The sequence below is a fragment of the Petaurus breviceps genome, unplaced genomic scaffold (assembly GCF_028583685.1).
Source record: "Petaurus breviceps papuanus isolate PSGF00001 unplaced genomic scaffold, PetGlider_PUasm1.0 90638, whole genome shotgun sequence".
Taxonomy (NCBI): Eukaryota; Metazoa; Chordata; class Mammalia; order Diprotodontia; family Petauridae; genus Petaurus; species Petaurus breviceps.
In genome coordinates this window covers 4,945,431-4,971,195 of record NW_027187295.1, presented here as the reverse complement: position 1 = coordinate 4,971,195, position 25,765 = coordinate 4,945,431, and the positions used below count along the sequence as shown (strand labels likewise).

The 25,765-nt window shown below is 38.5% G+C and overlaps 1 long non-coding RNA gene across 2 annotated transcripts in view; it reads left to right on the top strand.

Moving 5' to 3' along the window:
• Positions 1–25,765, top strand: part of LOC138143314 (uncharacterized) — a 358,919-nt gene that overhangs the window by 292,588 nt on the left and 40,566 nt on the right. The window contains exon 1 of one of the 2 annotated variants that reach the window (XR_011163665.1): positions 9,784–10,234. The exons of the other annotated variant lie outside the window; for it this stretch is intronic. This is a non-coding gene — a long non-coding RNA (uncharacterized lncRNA). Of the gene's footprint in view, positions 1–9,783; positions 10,235–25,765 lie in introns of those variants that run through there. 2 annotated transcript variants of the gene reach the window in all.

Below are 25,765 nucleotides of genomic sequence, written 5' to 3'. Positions count from 1 at the left end.
CACTTATTGATTTGGGGGGCATAGGAAGTATACTTTAAGAGAAAAGTGAGACTGATTTTGATTCCCTATTGAAAGAAACTGACTGAAATTCAATAAAACTGAACTGTGAATTTGGAGAATTATATGGTAGTTGTTAGATAGCAAGTTGTGGTATAATGAATGTAATATATAAAAGCCTGTGGCTTCTAGCTTGGCCTGTTCATTTTGTGTATGAGGGTATTTTGTTTGTTTTTACACTGAGGTGGTATAAAGTACTGTTATTTGCCACTGGTCAATGGACTGGAACTATCATTATGGCCAAAAGGGGTAAGTGAGCTATTTCTTCTTCAGCAGGAGAGCATAGCTGAGGGAATACTCAGACAAAAGTACTTATGTAAATGATCTATCTTAGACCTGCACAACTTGGCAGTAAGTAGGGACCAAAATTAAAATAAGCTAAACTTCTTTGGGCCGCAAATAGGTTTTTAGTGGCTCACTTTCCAATTGAAGGTATAATTAATAAATTATTTTGAGCAAAAAAAAAAAAAAGAGAAACAGATCAGGAGACAGGGCTTTCAGCTGTCTGACCATTACATCCATACCTAGTCAGTTACCAGTGAGGGAAGCACCAACATCTAGGTTTTCAAAGTCAGGGGGCTCAAAAAAACCATGTTTTTAAAATTCCAATTAATATCAATTAATTATACTTATTAAGATTTTTATTTATCATAAAATCACATAAATGTTTAAAATTACTTTGCTAAGCGATAGAAGTTTTAATACATTTTTGACGTTTCTTGCTGTTTACATTTAGTTAGCGGGATGTATTATACTTCTTGTCAACACTCAGTTTATTGTACTCTGGAACCATGTTTGAAATCGATTTCTTTAGAAATCTGAAAACTAACCGTAGTAGCTGCCTCATTTTCAAGAACACAAGCTCCTTTCTTGAAAAATCGTTGTTCCCCACTGAGATTTTTCAACAAGTTGGATGCTTTAACTTGTTTTTTTCTTGGTGTCCAATTTGCTTAAGCAGAATATTTTGATTTGAAAAGGCTGTAAAGATTGTATTGCTTTACAACGACTGTTACTTCTCAGCAAACAAGGCACAATATTTTGTCTCTTGTGTAAGTAAGCAAGTATCTATCTGTATACTCTGGATTAAACACTGTATGTTCTGATTCAATCTTCTGTTCCTTTTTATCACCCATTTACAAAGTCACCCCTAAAACTTTAATGTTAGAAGCAAAAAAACCTCCACAGCAACTGCTCACATACAAAGAAATACTGAACTGAGTGTCTGATCCTCATGTAATGTGGAGGGTGGCCCAGCTAGGCAGCGAGGGAGGGGAAGATGGCCTTGCATTACTGCTGCTCATCGCATAGTGGGTATCAACTGTGTTGGTGCCTGGCTTCTCTCACTTTGTCCCTGTTCAATGCCAATAATAACTGAAAACACAGCGAAAAGATACAGCTCTCATTCCTCTCAGATTAGGGACAGACTGACAATGGTTGGTTGCTATGGGTCATGTGACAAACAGAAGAGAGTACCCAATGGCAACCCACCTGCCAAGTTATGTGATACGCACAATAGTCACTGGGGGAAGACAGGATAAGCAGGGCATGGACAAAGCACTCATTACATCTTTATTTTCTTTTACATCCTCTACATTTTTTGTAGGCTGCTATAGCAGCAAGCACCCTAGCATACCCAGGATGGCTGTTAGCGCAGGTTCTTAGATCAGCTTTTCTAAAGGAAAGCAACTCAAAATGGGTTAATAATCTTACTTTAATCAAACATATATCATTTACCTAGTTCAGAAAAAGTCAGCACCCTGAACTTCAGAGAATACAAACAGAAGTTACAAGCAGACAAAAAAAAATACGGATAGAGAAACAGATCAGCAGACAGGGCTTCCAGCTGTCTGACTATTACATCCATACCTAGTCAGTTACCAGAGAGGGAAGCACCAGCATCTGGGTTTTCAAAGTCAGGGGGCTCAATGGCTGCCCAGAGTCTCATCTGGTCAAATCACACAACTCTTCCCAAAGTAAGCCCCACAGCAAAACCTCACATCAGGGTATATATAGCCTTCTCCTGGGTCAGAGAACGTCACAACCCTCTTGACCCACTGCCAATCACAAAGTAACAAGGTGTGGGCATTCCTGAAAAATAAGCCTCTCACCACAGGCTCCATGTGACCACATTTAGCCTATTAGGAGGCAGAGTATATTTTCAAATCTGGGAAGGTTCTCAGAGTCACTTAAGCCTATCAAGGGGCAGGGAAGATCTTCAGATTCCCATTACCATTATAGCTGCCTGAAATTCTTTGGTGGGTCACAAGCAGCCAGTGACTTATATGTTGTGCAGGTCTGATCTATCTGGTTGTCGCTTACTTGACCTAAAGACATCTTAAAGTAGATACATACCCTCACTTAGTGAATGCCTTTCAACTTTTCAATTTCTAGTTGCCTAACAAAACTAACAAAAACACAGAAACATGAAACAACAGATCAATTTTCAACAAGAATTCAAATAGTCTAAATCACAACCTGCTCCCCATTCCCAGTTTCATGATCGAGAACTTCAGATATCAGGAATTTGAAAAGATAAACACACTTTTTAAAAGGAAGAAGAAAATTGCTTGAGAAGTAGGCATATATTGCATTCATTATATCACAACTTGTTATCTAACATACTACCATGCAATTCTCCAAATTCACAGTTTCTTTGTATTTCCAGATACAAGCTGAAATTATGAGCACTCTTTCAGTTTTACATAAGGTATCTTGGTTACATATCATAACAACTTGAGAAAGAACAAGATCCCTTAATGGCTTCAGAATCTTTGGAACAAAAGGAGAAAGAAATGTAAGGTACTGTTTATTTTTCAAGAAGGGCAATATCAATTTGTCACTGTCAGTCACTTTTATAGATGCACACATGTGACTTCATTGCTCCCAAGACAGTGATACACTGCTAAAACCCCATTATAGCTAATGCTATTCATAAAAATGATATTATTTGAAAATCAACAAAAGCTATTTCCATATGCTATCAGTGGCCCATATCATCCAGTGTTGTAACTACTGATTCTCTACCTACACTACACAATCCCAAACAATAAACACCTTTTTAATTTCCATTCATTTGAAGGTTACTTTCTACCATTATTTCATTGACTATTGGAACTGGAAGGAACCTGAGACATTATCTAGTCTAATATTTTCATTTTAAAGGTGAGGAAACTGAGGCCCAGAGAAGTGAAGAGACTTGCCCAAGATCATAAAGAAAATGAATGGCAGATCTGGGCCTAGAGCATAGGTTTTCTGACTCCAAGTCAGGTGTTCTTTCTACTATGTTGTCTCAATTTAGTTCAGTTTAATTCAATTCAAATCAATTCAAGAAGAGCTGGTTTGGTATAGTGACTAAAAAGCTGGCTCTGGTTTCATGGGGTCCTTGGTTTAAGCCTTACTTTTGGCACATAATGTATTATGACTCTGAGCACAACTTGTTATATTCTAGTGCTCCAGGCAGCTCTCTTGTCTCTAAGTCTAAATTGCAGAACTCTTGAGGGAGTTTCCTTACCAGTAAACTCCTTACACTTATTAAATCATAGGCAAAAAAAAAAAAAAGAAGAAGAAGGAGGAGGAGGAGATGTGTTGGGGGTAATTACCCTTCAATTCCCCTCAGCAAAAATATTCCAATAATCTCCCTTGAAAAAAATCCAAACTCTCAAACCACTTACCCAAACAAAGCAAAAAACTCCAATAGCTCAAAGGAGAGAAGCAGAGATTCTCTTTTAGATGTCTTGAATTTATGTCTATATTTAAAAGAAATGTTTGCTAATAGTGGTCATACATTACTTTTCTTTTTTCTTCTTCTAAATAGTAGTTCATTTTTAACATTCATTTAAAAAAAATGTTGAGTTCCAAATTTTCTCCCTCGCTCTCTTACCCCTCTTCTAAAATGGTAAGCAATTAGATATTGGTTATATTTGTATAATCATGTTAAATATATTTCCATATTAGTCATGTGTGGGAAAAAACAGGCCAAAAGGAAAAAAAATGAAAAAGATAAAGAAAGTATAAAGAAAGTGAAAATAGTATGTTTTATCTGCATTCAGACTCCATGAGTTCTTTCTATGCATGTGGATAGCATTTTTCACCATGAGTTGTTTGGTTTTAGATCATTGCTGATCTAAGATCTGAGAAGAGCTAAGCTATTCATAGTTGATCATCACAAAATATCGTTGTTACTATGTACATTGTTCTCCTGGTTCTGCTCACTTCACTTTAAATCAGTTCATGTAAGTCTTTCACATTTTTCTGAAATCCACATGCATTTCATTTCTTATAGCACAATAGTATTCCATTACATTCATATACACAACTTGTTCAATCGTTCCCCAATTTCCAATTGTTTGCCACCACAAAAAAGAGTTGCTATAAATATTTTTGTATGTATAGTTTCTTTTTCTTTTTTTTATAATCTCTTTGGGATACAGACCTAGTAGTGGTACTGCTGGATCAAAGGGTATGTACAGCCTTATATCCCTTAAGCATAGTTCCTAATTGCTCTCCAGTATGGTTGTTCTAAACTCTACCAACAATGCATTAGTGTTCCAATTTTCTCACATCCTCTTCAACATATGTCATTTTTCTTTTCTGTCATATTAGCCAGTCTGATAGCTGCCAGGTGGTACCTCAGAGTTGTTTTAATTTGCATTTCTCTGATCAATAGTGATTTGGAAAATTTTTTCATGTGACCACAGATAACTTTGATTTCTTCATCTGAAAATTGCCTGTTAATACCCTTTGACCATTTATCAATTGGGGAATGATATGTATCTTTTTTTTTTTTTGGCTATTTGGAGGGGGAAAGGCAGGGCAATTGGAGTTAAGTGACTTGCCCAAGGCCACACAGCTAGAAAGTGTTAAGTATCTGAGGCCTAATTTGAACTCAGGTCCTCCTGACTCCAGGGCTGGTGCTCTATTCACTGTGCCACCTCACTCCCCTAAATGACATGTATTCTTACAAATTTAACTCAGTTCTCTATATTTGAGATCATTATATCCTTTTTTTTTTGAAGGGGAGAAGGCAAGGCAATTGGGGTTTAAATGACTTGGCCAGGGTCACACAACTAGTAAATGCATCCAGTGTCTGAGGCTGGATTGAACTGAGGTCCTCCTGACTCCAGGGCCAGTGCTATTATATACTATTTAAAAGGAATGAATGAGGTAGAATTTTCATGGCACATCTTTCTTTACCCCTATAAGATGTATAGGCCTTTTAAAAAATCTTTGTCATTCATATATGTAACAGGATGCTGTAGGACAGATTCCTTCTGGTTTCAAGGGGGAAGTCCCCTTCTTTCAACCCCTGAGGAGTTTTTCCCTGACTCTTGGACTGTTGAACCCTAACTTTGATAGACATAGTGCCTGTCACAAAGCAGGCACTCAATAAATGTTACTTAATAAATGTTTTCAAGACATGTCCATCCTTAGAGATTGTGGAGAGGCAGAGTTGAGAAACTACTTGGGAGGTGATGACATGAAAGCTAGACAGAGCAGAAATGGAGAAAGGGGATAGCCAGCATGAAGGACATGTGCCAGGACTCTTGAGCCCCAGGTGATATTACAGAATCGGATATAAGACAAAGTACAGGTCTGCCAGAGCTGATGATTCTTTATTTCCACTCTCTCCCTTCTTTTCCATGCTCTCCTTATATGAATCTAGCATTTGAACCTAATGCCTTCACCAAAGATAGGGGTTGATGCTTTCTTCTTAATAATCAATTTACCTTTTTGGTTGAAACATTATTCACTATTTTTTTTTAGCTGCAATCAGGAAAAATAAGTCATATACAAGACTGTGAGGAAGGAAAAAGCTTTAAAATATTGATATTTTGCAAAGCTGAACTCTCTGTCTAGGGACTTAGGCCCCCAAAAAAGCTGTTTCAATTTTATAGCCTCCCAGGGCAGAGAAAATACTTATACTAAAGGTTCCCCTAAGCAATTAGTCATCAGTGTCTATGGGTAGCTAATATACCAGGTTGACTCTGAGATGGGACATCTATCTTTCCAGTCTTAGTTTAAGAGGAAAGCCCTCCGACAAGAGAATTACCAAGCAAGTGGCCAAAGAGAAAGACAAGCCTGATCCATAAAGAGTAGCCATGGGGGGATGAATAAAAGTAATGATGGTTCACTGTGCTGCTCCCGCTCAGCATGGCACGAGCACTGCTAGATAGATTGAGAATTGGAAGGTATCTCAAAAGTCACCTACATCATAGAGACATGATTCAACTGCATTTGTCCTTGAACTCCTACCAATTAGGAATGTAATTTCTAGAAATAAAATAATCAACAAGCATTTACTTAAATTTTACTACGTGTGTATTAGGGGCCAGGGATATGTTGACAAAAATGTCCTTGCCTGCCAGAAGCTTATATTCTGTTAATATATTCACTATAAACAGAGTTCACTAAAATGAAACTATTTGACTGTGGCATTCATTAGAATGGAATTTGCCATAACTCAAACTTCTCCCTGATGTTATAGGGCAAAGGCCATGTCTTCTTCATCTTTGTATTCCTCCAGTATTTACCATAATGTATTTCACAAAGTTGGTGATTAGTAAGAACTTGCTGAGTTGGATTTGAATTCTTTCCTACCTAGCCTTTTTGCCATTTTTGTATTCAATACTTGAAATTTTATCTCCTGCCTTTGTGCCTTTGCCCAGGCTATTTTCCATGCCCCAAAATATTTCTCCTTCTCACTAGAACCTTAAGGCTCCCCAGTGCTCAACTCAAGTATCACCTCCTTCAACGAATTCCCCCAGTTGTGAGTGATCTACTCACTCACTCCCTACCAAATTACACCGTATTTATTTTGTATATATTCTATACATATATGTGCACACACATACATGTATGTGTGTATTATATATATCAGTGAATATGTTGTCTGTTCCCACCTCCCCCCCCCCAACCCATCCCTATTAGAATACAAGCAGGAATTGTTTCACTTTTGCATTTGCATTTAGCACAGTGACTGGTACCTGATAGGAGCTTAATAAATGCTTGTTGATTGATTGATTCCACAGTGGCCATTAGCTTCTCTGTCCAACTATAGATCTTGAATTAGGTAGAGAATATTTGAATATGAGATGCTTCCTAGCACTATCAATTCACCTTGTGTGCCAGGGCTAACAATGCTTTAATTGTTGCAATGCTTTCCATGATATCTGGTATCTATAGTTTGATATCCTTTTCTTATTTTGATAATTTTTATTGTTGTTTTTCTGTTGTTTCAGTTGTGTCTGACTCTTTATGGCACCTTTGGGATTTTTTTTTTTGACCAAGATACTAGAATTTTTTGCCATTTCCTTCTCTAGCTCATTTTGCAGATGAGGAAACTGAGGCAAACAGGGTTAAGTGACTTTCCCAGGGTCAAAGAGCTATTAAGTGTCTGAGGCTAGATTTGAACTCAGGTCTTCCTGACTCTAGGCCCTATGTACTATTCACTGAACCACCTAGCAGCCTCTATTTTGATAACTCCTCACATTTATATGATGCTTTACAAGGCATTTTACCTGTATTTTCTCATTTGATCCTCATAACAACCCCCTGAGATAGATGCTATTTGTCTCTAAGTCTAAAGCAGTTCATTCATGTGTGACATTTTCAAGATGCAAGACTTAATTAGATAATAGCTAAAATAATGGTGCTACTCCAGTAGTACCTGACACCCAGTAAGTCTTTAATAAATGTTTATTTACTGGCTAAAGATTGTTTGCTATAGGGGTGGCCAGGTGGCTCAGCAAGTAAGAGCACCAGCTCCAGTGTCAGGATGACCAGAAATTGAATCCGGGCTCAAACACTTAGCACCCACCCAGAAACACCTGGCCGTGTAACCTTGAGCAAGTTACTTAACCTCGACTGCTTAAAAAAAAAAAAGATTGTTTGCTATAGAATATTCACATTTATACACATTTTATAAATATCAATATCTTTGTGCACTGGAAGTTTATTCCATCCTCCCTTTTGAAATATGAGCTAGCATTTCACATGTTTTCTCAGAGCAGTTTGAAGATAATTGGCATTTATTCTTTAAATGTTAATTGTCCCTTTTTTGTTGTTTCTACCCCCAAAACCTAGGTATAAAATCTTCCCTTCTTTTCCCGGTAATATTTTCATAGATAAGCTTTAATTTGGTTCTAGATAACTTCATGGCATTTGGAATTATAGATAAAATCCTCCATATTGCCCCTTGTTAGTTAATATTGAATAAATCAGGGTACTTTCTACTCTTATTCTCTCATTTCTCTCAACTAAGGACTGCACTCAAAGACCCCTAAACAGAGATCTAGAAGTAGAGGTATCATGTAATACCTTGCTCCCCACCAATTACCATCCTGGAATCCCTCAGAAAAAGCGTCTCTGACATATTACTGACAGTTTTATTCCTTATCCCCAAAAGGAAAATTGGAAAACAATCTTTGAAAATGACACACCATCCTATTCTCGTGACCTGTCATACCACTTCCCCAGTGTTCAGGCAGATTGGAAGGCCCTTAGCATACCACTCTTATCTCTAGCTGCTTATAAAGAATCTTCTTTGATAAATCTATTTTGTAGATGTGAATCTTATGCATGAGTTTCCTTTCCCCTCCCTAATGAAGACATTTTAGTTAACATATTTGAAGAGCAAATTCCCAAATGAAAGTGCTAAAATATATAGGAGAAATCAATCATTTTACCCCCTCATTTTAAAACTTCTGGAACTCAGGGAGCCCTGTGCCAAATACTGCAGTGAGGGGCCCTAATTTACCCTGTGGCTGCTGGAAAAGGCATCTGTTTGTTGTCTTTGATATTCAAAGATGCCAGATGCCTTTAATCTGTCTCTCATTCTTAAAATTAGCTTGGAGATTTTATCTGAACCATAGCCTTCTTTGTGGGAGGCTTTGTTTGGGTGCCAGCCTAAACAAACATTTATTAAGTGCCTACTATGTACATTGTGCTAGGTACTGGGAATTCAAAGACAAAAACCAAACAATCCCTTTCCCCAAGAAACTTATATTCTACTTTGTGAAAGCAACATGTACAGAAAAAGGAAAGACAAAATACATAAAAGTAACTTTGTTTGGGTTGGAGCAGGGGACAGAAGCACTGACAACTAAGGGGATCAGGAAAGACCTTGATTAGGAAGAGGCCTTTCAATTGAATCCTTAAGACATTGACTCCATCTTTACAATGTCTATGATCTCATTGACTTGAATATTCCCTCAATCAGCTTTACTTGTGTGATGCTTGTCCATGTTTTCCCCCTATATCCACCAGGGAGGATTTCCCTAAATGCCAAGATGTCTCCTTTAGTTCTCTTTACATTTTATGGGTATCTGTGCAAGCACTCAGGCTGTCTATTCCTTGTTCTTGTTACATGAGTGACTGTAATGGTAATGGAAATTTGAAGATCTTTCCTGTTTTGAAGATCTTCTGGGCCCCCTAATAGACCAAATGTAATCACATGGAGCCTGTGGTGGGAGGAATTTGCTGAAAGGAAGAGTAGAGCCCACGGGAGTCAGAGTAACTGGGGGGGAAGAGAGAGGAGGCAGGCAAGAAAACAGCTAGGCTTGTGAGTGTTTGTGGGAAGGCTAAAGGATGGTGTGGTTCCCTGCTACATTATGGTGTATTAACTCCTTTGTTGCTATGATGGATTTTACTTTCTGGTGTTGGGATTTGTTTTTCTGGTGTCTGAATAAATGTTTTGCTTCTATCTTCTATATGGAGAGTGTGTTTGTAATGCGAATGTAAATTTTAAAGATCTTCCCTGCCCCTAGGCTAATGTGCACCTGAAGCCTGGGGTGGGAGGCTTGTTTTTCAGTAGATACTTCTTGATTGGCTAGTGAGTCAATAAGGTTGTTACATTCTCTGAGCCAGGAGAAGGCTATATAAGCCCTGATGTGTAGCTTTGTTTTGGGACTCACTTTGAGAAATGTTCTGTGATTTGATCTGAATTCTGGGAAGCCGTTGTTGAGAGTCCCCCGGCTTTGAAAAATCCAGAATGTGGAAACCCAGATGTTGACTGGGTATGGATGTAATGGTTGGACAGTTTGGAAATCTGTCTACTTGATGTTTCTGTCTTGATAATTATGCCTGTATACTTTGAGGTTCAGGGTGCTGACCTTTTCTCCTGAACAAGGTAAACGATATATGTCTGACTGATTAAAGTAAGCTTGTTAACCCATTTTGAGTTGCTTTCCTTTAACAAAGCAGATCCAAGAACCTGTGGTAGCTGCAAACCCTGAGGACGCTTGGGGTGCTTGCTGCTACAGTGTTATATTTTGTGATTCAGAACTGTGCTAGCATATTCATAGTCACTATCAGTGCTGTGAATATTGCATTGGTTCTACAGTAATCCACCATTTTTTTTTATCATACATTTTCCTTAGCCACAGAAATCACTGTTGAAAATATGATGCAGGGGCAGCTAGGTGGCACAATGAATAGATCACCAGCCCTGGAGTCAGGAGGACCTGGGTTCCAATCCAGCCTCAGACACTTAACATTTACTAGCCGTGTGACCTTGGGCAAGTCACTTAACCCCAACTGCCCTGCCTTCCCCCCTCCAAAAAGCAGTAAAAAAAGGAAAAAAGAAAAGAAAAGGAAAATATGATGCAGTGTACTTGGGTTAACAATGTTGAATAATAAAGATTGCATTATTCTACAGTTACATTGTGTGGCTATAAATAAACAAGCCATTTTTCTGGAGGAGAAAGCCTCTTAAAAAGATTTTTGGGGTGTGATAGATTTGTTTATTTCACAATATTAGGTTTGTAGGAAATTATTATCTCACTTGTGATACATGTTCTGCTCATCTCCACATAGCATTATAAATAAAACTGGAAGGGAACTTCATGAGTCTTTCCCAAGCCCTTATATAATGGGATCTTTTAATGCAAAGGAAGGAATATTTTTATAACTTTTCTTGAATAATTCCATGTTGCATTCTACAAATATTTGAATCAATTCATTGGTCCATTAGCAATAAAAGCTAACATTGAATTTTATCACCTTCATGATCTTTGCCAATTTGATGAGTGGTATTTTAGAATTGTTTGAATTTATATTTCTCAGGTTATTAGCAATTTTGAACACTTTTTGATGCATGTTGGCAGAGTGGAGAGGGAGTTGGCTTTGGAGTTAAGAAGGCTTGGGCTTAAGTCCTACCTCTGACATGTCCTGGCTATGTGACCCTGGGCAAGTCACTTAACCTCTTAGCATTCTAAACACGTCTCTAAGATATGAGATAGCCCCATCTTGTATTGGTGCAGGGAGTTTCCTCATTCAAAATCTCCTTATAATCCCTCAGTCAATTATCTCCAATTTATCCTGGAAATGTTTTATTTGAGCATAATTATTTACATATGTCTACTACATTAGACTATAAGATCCTTGAAAGCCGGGACTGTCTTTTGACTTTTATTGAATCTCCATCTCTTAGAACAGTGTCTAGCACATAGTAGGCACTTAAATTCTTATTGACTGACTGATACACTGATGAAATCACAGATCCATCCCTGTCCCTTGAGTATTTTTCTTCTTTTTAAGTAGATTTCCTGACGAACAAGGATCATTTTTTTCTTAAGTCTCTGCATCCATAGCAACCAGTATTGTGACTTACATATGGCTGATGTTCAACAAATGCTTTTTGATGAGGATATTTATTAGTCATTTTGTTGTTCAGTTGTGTCTGACTCTTCGTGACCCCATTTGGAGTTTTCTCAGCAAAGATACTATAGTGGTTTGCATTTCTTTTTCCAGTTCATTTTACAGATGAGGAAATTGAAACAGAGCTAAGTGACTTGTCCAGGGTCACACAGCTAGTGTCTGAGACCAGATTGGAACTCAGGAAAATGGTTTTTCCTGACTCCAGGCTTGGTGTTCCATCCACTGTGCCACCTGGCTGCCTAATATTGGTCAGAGGATCATAGATTTAGAACTGGATGCATCTAGCGAGCATCTTTTCACTTGAGGTTCAAGGGGTAGAATATGACAGAGCAATGATGTGAACCTGAGTGTTCTTACTCTAACTACAATGCTTACTCTACCAGAATCCCTTATTCTGATACAGTATCAATCACTAGCAATTTTATTTCCAGCCACATGTTACATAATGTAGAGCATAAACACTTTCATTGGTTTCAAGGAGGAATTCTAACTTTTTGGCTTGGCAAGAATGAAATCATTACCACATGCCATTTAGTATATAGTTACTTCAACAGCACCCAATTGACTGAGAATCTATCAATAGAACTGTTGCTCAAGTAACATTCAGATTTAAGATGAATCTATATTTTGTGATTTGGGGAATGGAATAGTAGGCATCTTTATAAATTAATAAATTAGGGGGAAAATACATCATTGTCAATTGTTTCAGTGGCATCTGACTACTGTAACCTCATTTGGGGTTTTAGTGGAAAAATCCTAGGGCAGTTTGGCATTTCCTTCTCCAGCTCATTTTACAGATGAGGAACTGAGGCAATCAGAGTTAAGTGACTTTCCCAGGGTCACACAGCTAGTAAGTGTCTGAGGCTAGATTTGAGCTCACAAAGGTTCTGCACTCTATCTATGAAGCCACCTAGCTTCCCCTAACCCATCATTACAGTAGAGCAAAATGAATAACAGGTTTTGAGTCAAAAGATCAAGGTTCACTTCCAGATTCACATAATAATACTGTAACTTTAGATAAGCTACAACCTTTCTGAGATTTATTTGCAAAATGGACATGGCAATACTTATGCTGTCTTTCTAACATGGTTGTTAGAGGATCAAGTAAGAGAATATACTTAAAGTACTATACAAATGTGAACCATTGTTTATCTTTTGAAAAAGTGCTGTTGTTGCATTTTGAGTTTATTATACTGCCAGGATATCCCTTTTATTGGCCCCTACTAACTAATCACTTTTATGAACTCATAATGATTACTTAAAAAAATTTTCATAGACATGAATGTTTTTGCTAATTAAAAAAAGACAAGCATGGTCAGCATCTTCAGAATTGCACTTATTTAGCATTTAGTGGTATAACCTTTGGCTTTGCACCCAAAGTTCTGGACTTACATTGACCAGGTTCAATCTTGGGGAATGTCTCCCAAATCATTCTCTTTGGCCTTTGTCTCAAGTCTGGTTTCCCTGGGAACCTCAGAATTTACTTCATGTCTAGGTTACCAGAGATGTGAGTAAAGGAGCCATAACTTCCATGTAAACTTTGTAATGGTAATGAAATTTAAAGATCCCTTTGTATTGGAAAGCTAAGAGGTACTTAGCACCTAGTTCAAATTAAGCCTCTGTTAAAGAAACAGAAGGTATGAACTCCTATTGCTGATATAACAGGAAGGGGCTGAAAAGGGAGGAGCAATACTATATATACCATGTTTCCCCGATAATAAGACACTGTCTTATTAATTTTTTTGGACAGAAAAATACCAGAGGGCTTATTTTCAGGGGAGGGCTTATTTTAATGAACATTGACAGCAATTTTAATAAACAGGTAAATGTGAACAAAAAAATGTACCTTTATTCAATAAGCAAATCACTGGGGAAGAACAGGATGATGCGCTCACTGCTGCAGCTCTGATTGGATGCAGCTCGGAGCGCGGCGTGTGTTTCACGGGGGGTGGGGGGGTGGTGCATACAGAGGGTACCTAATGTAGCGTGTAGCACAGGGGATCACCTTCACTACAGTAGCAATCTCAATAGGGCTTATTTTCGGGGGAGGGCTTATTTTAGAGAAATCTTACACAGTAAGGGGAGGGCTTATTTTCGGGATAGGTCTTATTATCGGGGAAACACAGTAAGAAAAAGCCCCAGAGAGACAGAGTCAGAATTCCTTGGGATAAGCTTTGTGGAGGCAGAAGCAGCTGCTGAGGCAGCTGAAGAGGAAAGACCCAGGCTGGAGAGAATGATTTTGATTTTAGGAACCTGGGTGAAGTGATTTTGATTCTGGGAACCAGCTGAAGCTTCTGCTGGGGAGCTACTAACTTCTGCTTCGAGCTGCCAAAGACTGAGGAAGCATGACTGTGATACTGGTACTTTTCATGAACCTGTTTGTGCCTTTGTTAAGCTTTAACTTCCTGGGAACAGAGACTGTGAAGGATTTAAGGTAGACTGAATGCTGTGAGCTTCAGCATGGAACAGGAAGTGCACAGAGAGCTGGACAAGGACTTGGAAGCTGTCTGCCTTTGAACCCAGGTGACAGTTTGGTGAATCCAGGTGGGACCTGGGACCATGGAAGGGGTTCTGAAAGGAATCTGAAAGACCACCCCAAGTAAAGCTGAAAGAAGACTTTACTTGGATACTGTGTACTGCCTGAGAAATTGTAATTTACTAGTGACCTAGGGGTAGAGGGCTTGTGTATTTTCTGGTGATTGAATAGTGAATGATGACTGAATAGTAATTGATTTGTAACTTAGTGTGCCCCATGAGTGGACAACTTTGACTATAGTACTTTGTGTCCCTTAAGGAGGCAAATCTCCTTAAGGATGGTTGAATGATTGAGATGATTGAATGATTGAGTTACTAAATGATCATTGTTCAAGACTTTGTGACCACTGTGGTGAAAACTATGTGGCCATTTTAGTGACAAGCTGTTGTGAATGCTGTATTTTGATTTTCTGTGATAAGTTGTAACATTGTGAATGCTATACCTTGATTTCTGTGAATGTTTTGCTCTGATTTGTTATTGAATAGAGTGTTCACTATACTGTGTAATCAGAACCTTGAAAAGCTGTTCACAGTAGCATTCTTCTGGAAAGCTGCTCATGCATGGCTTTACAACTTATATTGTAACAGTTCACACTGGGGGTAGCTAGGTGTTGTAGTGGATAGAGCACTGACCCTGGAATCAGGAGGACCTGAGTTCAAATCTGGCCTCAGATACTTATTGGACTCTGGGCAAGTCACAGTTGCCTCTAAAAAATATACCAAAAAATGCTAATTGGGTGCAGAATAACTTTTCTTTCACCCCACATAAAGAATGCAAAGGATACAAAGAACTAATAAGAGACTATAAATAATGCAGTAAGTTTCCTTCCATCTGGTAAATACCACTTTTAATAATGGCAGTAATAATAACATTTATAGCACTTTAAAGTTTACAGAACCCTTTATTAAATCATTTGAACTTCACAATGTTATATCATTTAATCTTCACAATGATCCTTGTGAAGTCGATAGGAATGACAATATCATTCACATTTTAGAGCTGAAGAAAGTGAGACAGATAGGTTAAGGGACAAAGTAAGATTCAAACAGGTCTGCCTGATTCCAGGCTCAACACTCTAGCCATTCCACCCCTTAGCAGCCACTCTAGTGACTTAACCACTGCCCCAGCTTCATGTACTACTCTCAGGTTTACCTTCCCTTTGGAACTGAAATAAATTTGGGGGTACTAGAGAAGCTGCCTCTCTGCTGTGGGTCTGGGAACTCAGGGGCACTTGCCAGTCTGCCACTTCCCCCAGCTGTTGCCATTTCTTGGGCTTAAAGGCTTTGCTATTGCCACTTCATTAAGCAGAGAGGAATATGCAGAAGATTAGGCTACACTCCTCCAGAAACCCTGATCTACTTTAAGGTTCCTGATATCTTTGGATCTCTTTCTCTGACTGTCCAGCTGACCTTTGGGAGAGCTGCTTGCCCTAGTTTTATATTCCAAGTACAAAGGTGTGGCTCAGGATTAGGGATGTGGTGGATGCAGAAGAGCCTTTGTTAAATTTTCAAGGTGAGTATTTACATCTCAGAAATTGATCAATACTGTTTTCTGGATTGTCCAGAGTGCGGACTTAAGAAAGTATTAATCATGTAGATAATTATGTGTCTTCTGTTTTTAGAGAGAGCTGTTCGGTAAAAGTTTACCAGGGTATCCCTGGCTCAAAGCCACAATGGCCTGAGCAATCGAACCACTTTCAATTCTGAGATTTAATCACTCCACAGGAATGTGCAGGTATATCAAGGAGGCACAAACAGTACTTTCTACACCTATTCAATCTACTCATGGGGATGAGGATGTATTCCAACCTATCCAAGACACAAAGTCCTTCGTATATAATCAAAGTCCCAAACAATGAACTCATCCTTTCATCCTTATCAAGTTGATCCTAAAGTGAGAAAAGTGTCTTCTTGTGTACCAGTAAACAACTGCTTGGAATAGCTCTACATCTGATCTTGCATTCTACACAGATACACATACACACACAAATGCACACACATACATATATACATATATGTATGTATGATGGGGGAATGACAATAGGTTATAAAGGGACTCCAATCTATGACTGAAGTCCCTGCTGTTCAGTCTGGAAGGAATTCACTAGGCCCAAGCAAACTTTGAAGTCAGGATTGTAAAAGTTTATTGTTACACTTTACAGTGGGCAAGGGTTCTTAGGGAACTGCAAACTTAAATAAGTCATAGGTATAGTTTATAAGGAGTCATGACAGTAAATCAGATGTCAATTATGGTAACTAGCTGAGTAAGGGTGGGATTAGGGAGGAGTTAAGGAGTAGACAGTGCTTAAAGGGACATGCACTTTTAATATCAATTGCGTATTGCCCATAATTCACTGGAAAATAGCCCAAGGTGGGGGCTACCTGGAGGTGTGGTTTTAGGCTTGAAAGGTCATTAAGTCAGCTATCGGTCAGGGCTGACTGAGAAATGCCTAGTCTGCCACCCATCAGTGTCATGTTTGACAAGATGGATGTTGGGAACCAAGGCCAATGGAGACTCAGTATGTATATAATTGGCTAAGGAGTTAATCTACAGATAGTGTATTGAAGGATTCATAGGTGCAGCTGGCCATTATACTAAGGGGAGATAAACAGTTCATGAATTGTTGCTGGGCAGAGTGCTGGTAGGGGGAAGGGGCAGAGTTAATGCTCTGAGGCTGGGGAGGGGATATGTGATTTTACAGACTGGTTTTACAAATTGATTTTACAAACTGATGTTACAAACTGATGTTACAAATTGATGTTACAAACTGATGTTACAGAGATAGATCCCAAGCACCCCATCAGGTAGATATGTATGTATGTATCTCACATAGACTTATAATTTACTAAAATACATACACACATTTGTGTGTATATTTTGTTGTTTTCTGATAGTCTGGGTATAGAAATGGGAAAGACATTTTTCCACACTGTGGTAAACTCACTTTGTTTTTATGGCTGGACAATTGAACTCACTATATTCTGAGTTCTACATTACCAAGCTAAAGTACTAAGCTCCTTCTAAAGCTTAGGATTTACAAAGGCTTTGTGGGGTGAGATGTGAAGAGCCTAATAGATCAGACAAAAAGCTTCTTATAAGCACATATAATGTGTACATAATAGACTAAAAGAGATCTGTAAGTGGTGGTAGGGAAGGGGAGGGAATGTGGCAGAATTAATGGTTTTTAACAAGACCAAATATTTTGAGAAAATCATTTAACCTCAATTTCTTCAACTCTAAAATGATAAAATTGGACTAGAGGGTTTCCAGTGTCCTTTCCAGCTCTAAATCTATACTCCTAAATTCAATTTCAGGCTTGATTGCCTCAATTCTACTGTTTAAAATACACAGACACCGAAAACTAGAGGACTGGGAAGTGTTATTGCTTTGTTAAGACAACCACAGTTGTTTTTACTGGCTGTTCTAAGTTCCTGGATCAATTAATGATTGAAGTTGAGTGACAGATATGATAATGGAAAAACTAATGTTGTGGAAATTCCACAAGGATATTTCTTTATGTATGGGATTGGTGGTTTTGTATCAGACTAAGCCCTGGGCTTAGGGACTTAATTTAATTGAGTAACAAAGATAAATAAGACTCAGCCTCTGCCTTCTAGGAACTTATAATGAAGTAGCAAAGATAAAACTTGTGCATAAGTAACTAAAATGATTATAATAATTAACTTTTTCTGTAATGCTTTAATACTTTTCACACAATTCTCTGGGGATTTTATAGAAAAGAAATAGGTTCAGTGATTAAATAACTTGAGGCAGCTAGGTGATATAATATACCAGCTGGGCCTTGAGTTAGGAAGACTTGAGTTCAAATCCAGCCTCAGACATCTAGCCTTAGTGACCCTGGGAAAGTCACTTCACTTCTTTTTGCTTCAGCTTCTTCAGCTGTAAAACTGGGCTAATAATGGCACCTGCCTTGAAGGATGGTTGTGAGTCTGAAATAACAATCTTTGTAAAGCACTTAGCTGTGCCCAGCACTTAGTAGGTGCTATATAAATACTAATTCTCTCACAATGACCCTAAGCAAATCACCTAACCTCTGCCTTCCCCCCCCCCCCCTTTTTTTTTAAGATTTTTCTTTTTGCTTTTTGGAGGGGGGAAGGTAGGGCAACTGGGGTTAAGTGACTTGCCCAAGGTCACATGGCTAGTTTTGTGTTAAGTGTCTGAGGCCAGATTTGAACTCAGGTCCTCCTGACTCCAGGGCTGGTGCTCTATTCACTGGGCCACTTAGCTGCCCTATGCCTGCCATTCATCAGCTGTGAAATGGAGTCAATTATACCTATACCTACCTCACAGAGTGGTGTGAGGATCAAATGAAATATTTGTAAAGTACTTAGGACAGTACCTGGCACATAGCTGTTGTTGTTCATACTTCATTCATGAAGGAAACCAATGACATCAGGAGGGTGATGTCTTGACTTGCAAGTGACTTGGATTTAAGTGAGGCAGGGCTGTGCAAAGTCACCAGCCTCACTCTCTCCTCCAGGGTCATCTGAGTCCAATGGCAAGATGTAGGTCAGGATGATTCCCGATACAGTGGGAGACCATAGCCTTTTTAAGCTAAGGTCTTTCCCAGGTCTCAATTTGTCTGAGGCAACACCAATTCAGTGATTAAAGGCTAGGTAAGAATCAAGGGGAAAGATGGCCTAGTTTGCCTTCACAAAAGAATCAGTCTCCTGACACATAGTAGATGCTTAACAAATATTTGTTCTCCCCCCTTCCCTTTCTTCTTTTCCATTTCCCCTTTATGTATTATTTTATCCCCATTCAAAGTAAGCTCCTTGATGGCAGAGATTGTCTTGTTTGCCTGTAATTGTATCCCCAGTGCTTAGCACAGTGCCTGGCATAGTATGCACTTAATAAATGCTCTATTTATGCCTCCTCCATTTTGAGAACTTAAAGTTGATTTTTTTTTAATCCAAGGACATCACTTTCCATTATAATATATAATAATAAATCCTTATTGAATTTCATTCTGTTTGAGTAAGTTCAGGGATTTGTACCTATTGTGCACCATATAAGCCATCCCTCCCATCTTTGTGTCATCCACAAATCTGAGAAGCAAGTCATGTATGCTTTTAGCCACATCATTGATTAAAAAAAAAAAGTTAAATAACAGGCCAAGTATAGATCCTTGGAAGAACTTTACTAAAGATCTCCTGCCTAACTGAAGTTGAATTCTTAACATATGCTCATTGAGTTTAGCCATTCAATCAGTTTGGAATATTATCTAACTATATTGTTTTCCAGATCATAATGCTTCTTTTCCATTAAAAAAAAATGAGATACTGGGGCAGGTAGGTGGAGCAGTGAATAGAGCACTGACCCTGGAGTCAGGAGGGCCTGAGTTCAAATCCAGCCTCAGACACTTGACAGTTAACTGGCTGTGTGACCTTGGGCAAGTCACTTAACTCCAATTGCCCTGCTGTTTTCCCTCCAAAAAAAAAATGAGATATTAAACTGTATCTTAAGCATTCCCCTGATGTGCCTTTTTAGTAACCCTATTAAAAAAGAAAGTACTAACTGAAAAATAAAAGTTTAAAATTAAAGGGATACTGTCCTTTACAAGCTTTCTTTTTTTTAGTTTTTATTGATATTTTTTGTTTGATTATATTATCATCATAATATCCTGATCGCTACCTTCCTCAAGAGCTATTCTATATGACTAATAGGGTTTTTTTTTTCTTTTTAAATGAGGGGAAAATTCACCACAACTGATTGATAGATTTAAAATGTTTGAAAACATATGCAAAATATGTAAGGTAAGGTTGGGGATATTTTCCCATAAAACTTCATTTGAATCTCATTTGATATTTATAATTTTGTTACATTTACTTTTGATTTTTTTTGGTGTGTTGTTCTTTCTGTCTACATTGTTGTAGTTACTGTGTGTTTTGATTTCTTGGCTCTGCTTATTTTACTATGAATCAATTCATATAAATCTCCTGACACTATTTATAACTGCCCTTTTGGTACTCTTAAATTTATCCTCTTTTACTTGCCCTTGCTTTCATCTTTCCTTTATATATATTTTACTATGTTTTTTGATGAGTTTCTTGAGGTGAATTTCCAGATATCTCTCATTTTTCTTCAAAAATTGCTTCCAGATGTGTATTTAGAATTTTATTTTTGAGAGTTTCCCCTTCTTCCTGGGATGGTTTCCTTTATAGAATTGTAGTCCACAGAGTCCTAGATTTGTCTGGACCCTTGAAAATTTTATTCTTTCCAAATCTAGGCTACACATCAGACTATACTCTATTTTTCTTTCCTTCTTTATCACAAACTCTAGGACAGTCTTGTCTTCTCGATATTCTCATTGTTTTCACCCTAGCTACTGGCTCAGTCAGATAAAGAATAGAATTTCCCCTTGCTGGATCCTTTACCTTTTGAAGCATCTACTTCATAAAATATGTAGCTTGGTGAAAACAAGTAAGCAGTTCTCTCTCTCTCCTATCCTTTTTATCCTAAAGGCCTTTTGATTACATTTACAATTATACAACAGTCTAACTGTTGAGGTTTGGGGTTTAGGGGTGTGTTAGCCCTTTGTTAGGGACACTGCATTGCTGACATTCTTATATTTAAAATGTAGTACAAACCCAAATCCCATTCTTAGACACTATCTTCTCAGTCAGCTGTTCTTTTTCCAAATTTTGTCTACTGTATTCCTTTCTATAAAACAAAACATAGCCTGTGCCACTATAGTCTTCAGCTCTTTGCCCAAGACTTCATAATCATTGGAGACAATTTCTTTTTCTTCTAAGAGTATCATTTGTGCCTAATTAAATCACCAGAAGTGCATAGTAGTGATCTATTTTAATAAATCCAATCCTTCCCCATTCAATCCTGGCTTTTTTTTTTAACTGATAAGAAAGATAAGGCCCAAAAGGTTTATGGTAAGAAACAAAGGATTACATAACTAGTTCAGGGCAGAGCTGATGGATGACATTTGAATACCGGTCTTCTGGCCCAGGCCATAGTTACAAATGTTTATAGGAATAGGATGAGACCTGGGAATTCATTGGTATGGGCAACTCTCAACTAAGTTAAATCCCTCTAGGGTAGGTTAATACCTTCTCTGCAATTTAAAGTTTTAGAGAGTTGTCTGGGGGTACAGAGAAGTGATGCCACTTGTCCAGAGTCACACAGATAGCTTGCATCAGAAACTGGACTTGAAGGCAAATATTCCTACTTTAAGTCTTACTCTCTATACACTACATAATGTAATCTCCCAAGAATTTGTATATTTGGGCAAATTGATTGAGTCAGGGTTGGAGGTAGGATGGAATTGTGGTGTTGATAAAGAAAATAGTCTAATTGTGGGTCCAGTTATGTCAAAAGAAGGGATAGACCTAACCCTTTGGGCTTTGGTGGGGTGGATAAGACAAGCCCCAAGACAGGAGTATCATTCCATTTGGATGCTGGGGTGGAGACATTACACAGACGATCATATTGTGGATTAGTTTTCATATGATATAGCAATGAACCAATAGTAAATTATATTGTATTGACTTTAAATCCTTATAAACCACTAAAGGCAGTTAATTACAAATGTTTATATAGTTCTTCTTGTTTGTCTAAATGCTTTACAAAAATGTATAATAACTCATTTGAGATTCACGACAGCCTTGTCAGATTGGGAGTATAAAAATATAATTTCCCTTTGGGCAGCTAGGTGACACAGTGAGTAGAGCATAGGCCCTGGAGTCAGGAGGACCTTAGTTAAAATCTGACTTCAGACATTTAAGCTGTGTGACCTTGGGCAGGTCATTTAACCCTAATTGCTCTACCTTCCCCCTCCAAAAAGACAAAAAATATATACTTTCCCCATCCCCATTTTGTGGATGAGGGCATAAAACTTGGAGAGGTTAAGTTTATTGCTCAAGTAATGATGCCAGGGTAAAGACCGCATAATGTAAAGAATATTGGGCATAGAGTCAGAAAAGACTGCATTAAAAATCTTTACAAATTCTCCAGAGTGTCCCAAAAGTCTTAGATGTTTGTGATGACCACAAGAAAGACATTTTCAGTGTTTGGAACCAAAATTTCTTTCTGTGAAAAATGAGGATAATAATCCTTGTAGTACTTTCTTCCTGGGGTTGTGGTGAGAATAAAATGTGACAATATTTTAAATGTGCAATAAAAGCTCAATTATAATGATCTTTACAAGTTGAGAGTCATCTGAGTTGACTGTTGAAGGATGTGCTTCTGAGAGGCAGAAATGAGGAAGAAATGCACTTGAAGGATGGCAGGTAGCCTATATGAAAGAACAATAAGTTTAGAGCAGGGGTAGGGAACCTGCAGCCTAAGAGATCACAGTGGCCCTCTCGGTCCTTAAGTACAGCCTTTGACTGAATCCAACCTTCATAGAGAAAATCCCCTTAATAAAAATAAAACTTTCACTCAGTCAGAAGGCTGTACTCAAGGACCTAGAAGGCAACATGTGGCCTTGAGGCCCTAGGTTCCCCACCCCAGTAGGGACTAGATAATAGTTCAGTTTGCGTGGAACATAGTGGGAAGCAAAGGAATAAAAAAATAAGTCTGGAAAGGTAAATTGGATACAGATTATGGAAAATTTAAACACCAGGAAAAAGAATTGGAATTTCAATAGGAAGTCCCTAAAGCTCCCTGAAGAAGAGAAACCTGTGTCTTGGGAAGATTATTTTGGCAGTTATATAGTGGACAGATTGCAGAACAGAGAAACTAGAGGCAAGGACACCCTGCAGAAGATGATTATGATGGTCCATATGACAGGGAGAGATAATGTGCTGTAGCAGAGTCTTGTGCCCACAGAAATTAAACATTTGTGTCTGCAACAGGTAAAATGCTTTGCAGGCACTAAAACACCAGGTGAATGTTATCATGGACATAAAGAAACAGGCTAAAGGAAACAGAAACTCTAACTGAAATCTATGGACTCATCAACTCAACAACTATTGGAACTGTTTTTCAAGAGAAAACACTTATAAGAATATGGAGGTAATTTTGTAATCAAGCAACATTTCTCATGTGAGACAAGGAGGAAATGAAAAAAAAAGGGACATTAGATTGTTAAAGCTTTATCAAGGGCTTTATCAGTTTAGTTGAATGGTGGTCAAATTCAAAAGCAAAAGACTCTTGAGGGTGAATTGCTCCTAAGGGAAGGAGGAGAAGATGCCCCCCACAGCTCCTACACCCCGATGACCAGGAATCATCTTGGGAGTAAGAGTGACTGACAGCAGTATCTGCCCTGGTTGCTGAGAGACTCACAAAGGACAAACTCAGCACCCTAAGTCAGCTTCAGGACTCCACCTGGGTCATGATCCTTAGAGCCTAACAATGGAAATATCACGAAGACTTCATGAATGGAGGAAAAAAACTTCTAGTGACCTGGAGATTTGAGTTACTCATTTGACCACATTGCTGCTGTTTGCCTTTCATTTTCAAAGAGAACCAATGACATCACAGGTAATGTCTTGACTTGTTCATAAATTGAATTTAAGTGCAGTGTTGCTCAAAGTCATCAATCTCACTTTCTCTTCCTGAGGCAAGACAAAAGTCAAGATGACTGGTAATGATCCAGCATGCAGTGGATGGCTTTCAATGCCTGGCCAAGCTCTAAGCACTCCACGGTGCCTACTTCAGCTGTTTTCATGGCTGTTGGAGCAAATTGTTCTCATCTGTCCATTCCACCAGGGAAAGCCTTCACACACTTGAGGCAGACATCCTCCTAACTCATCAGTGGTGTGAGGCCTAGCAGTTACCTTCAACCTGGTTTAGTCTGTCTGTCTAGACGGGTTACTGGGTATGGCCAATGTGCAGGCTCCAGCTGCTTGGGGCCACAAGGGAGAGTTGGGTGAATCAGGTAGCATCAAAGATGGATAAGCAGCCCTGAAAAAGACTTTGCAAGCCCTCCTACTAGAGGTGCTAGGCCTTTTGAACTCCCCATACACCCCATTTAATCATATATGCTTTGAGCTCACTCATCCCAAGAACTCAGTGTGTGCAAAGGGACAATTTTGAGGGGATATTTGTGTGGTAACTGTCCTTGCTATGGCAAAAAAAAAAAAATATATATATATATATATATATACACACACATACATACACACATAAAATATGCATACACATACATATGTACACATATACATACAGACATATATATGTGTGTGTATATATATGTATGTGTATATATGTATATATGCTTAACAAACACCCTTTCTAAAAGCTTACTGTTTGTTGTTGCTGTGTCATTTTTCCATGTCCAACTCTATGTGACCCCATTTGGGGTTTTCTTAGCAGAGTTACTGGAGTGGCATGCCAATTCTTTCTCTAGACCATTTTACAGATGAGGAAACTGAGGCAAACAGGGTTAAGTCATTTGCCCAGGGTCACACAGCTAGTAAGTATCTGAGGCAATATTTGAACTCATGAAGATGTGTCAAAGCTAGCTGTCCCCCTCCCCCCAAGTTTATTAACTCTGACTAATAATAACTGGGAATAGAATATCATTAGTAATAATATTAAAACCCCCAGGTCCCTTAGTGTTTCCTTTCTTCCTTCCTTTACCTGTCTTTGCCTCACAGTGATTTCTCATCCATCCCTTCCAGGTTAAGCCCTATCTCCTGACAACTAAATATAATTAAGCAAAAAAGCACATGATAAAGGGAGCATCTGACCATGAATGCACCGCTATGTCCTAGTAGTTCCCCTTTTATCTGCCTTGAGCAAGGATTTAATTTTCTATGATCTCCTGCTTTGCCTTACTGGAGCCATTGTGCATATTGTTCTCTTGCTTGTGCTTACTTTACTCTATCTCAGTTCATACAGATCTTGTCACACTTCTCTGAATTCCTTCTGTTTGTCATTTCTTACCACACAATAACATTCCATGACAGTCACACACCATAGTTTTTCCAGTTATCCTCAAATCAGCTGGTGTGTATTTTGTTTCCGGCTCTTTGCTATCAAAAAGAATGTGACATAGAACATTTAGGTATTGTGTATGTCTTGGCTTCCTTGAAGCACATATGCAGCATCAGGTTTTCTTTGTCAAAGGGCACAGGTAGTTTGGTCATGGGTGTCTCTCCTGGACTGTGCCCTGAGGCAGCTACTCTGCTGTAGTAATACCTCAAACTTAGGGAAGTGCTTCTTTGTATTGTAGGTCCCTTTTAATGAAGTGAACAAGCATTAACTAAGAGTTATTACATGCCAGGCAGTGTGAAGAAGAAAATTACAAATTAGCTCTGCTAATACTTACAGAACATAGAACCAGAGCTCTAGATGTGCAAGGGACTTCTAAGGTTATTCAGTCCAATTCCTCTATTCCCATTTTGCAGATAAGGAAACTGGAGTCCAGAATGGTTAAGTAACATGAGCGTGGTTGTGCAGATAATAAACATCAGAGGCAAGATTCAAGGTCAGGCCCTTTGATTCTAAAACCAGTGATCTTTCCATTGCATCCTCATACCAAGCTGCACCCTCACAGGCAGCAGCCAGCATCAAAAAGCCTTTATTAAGCCCTTA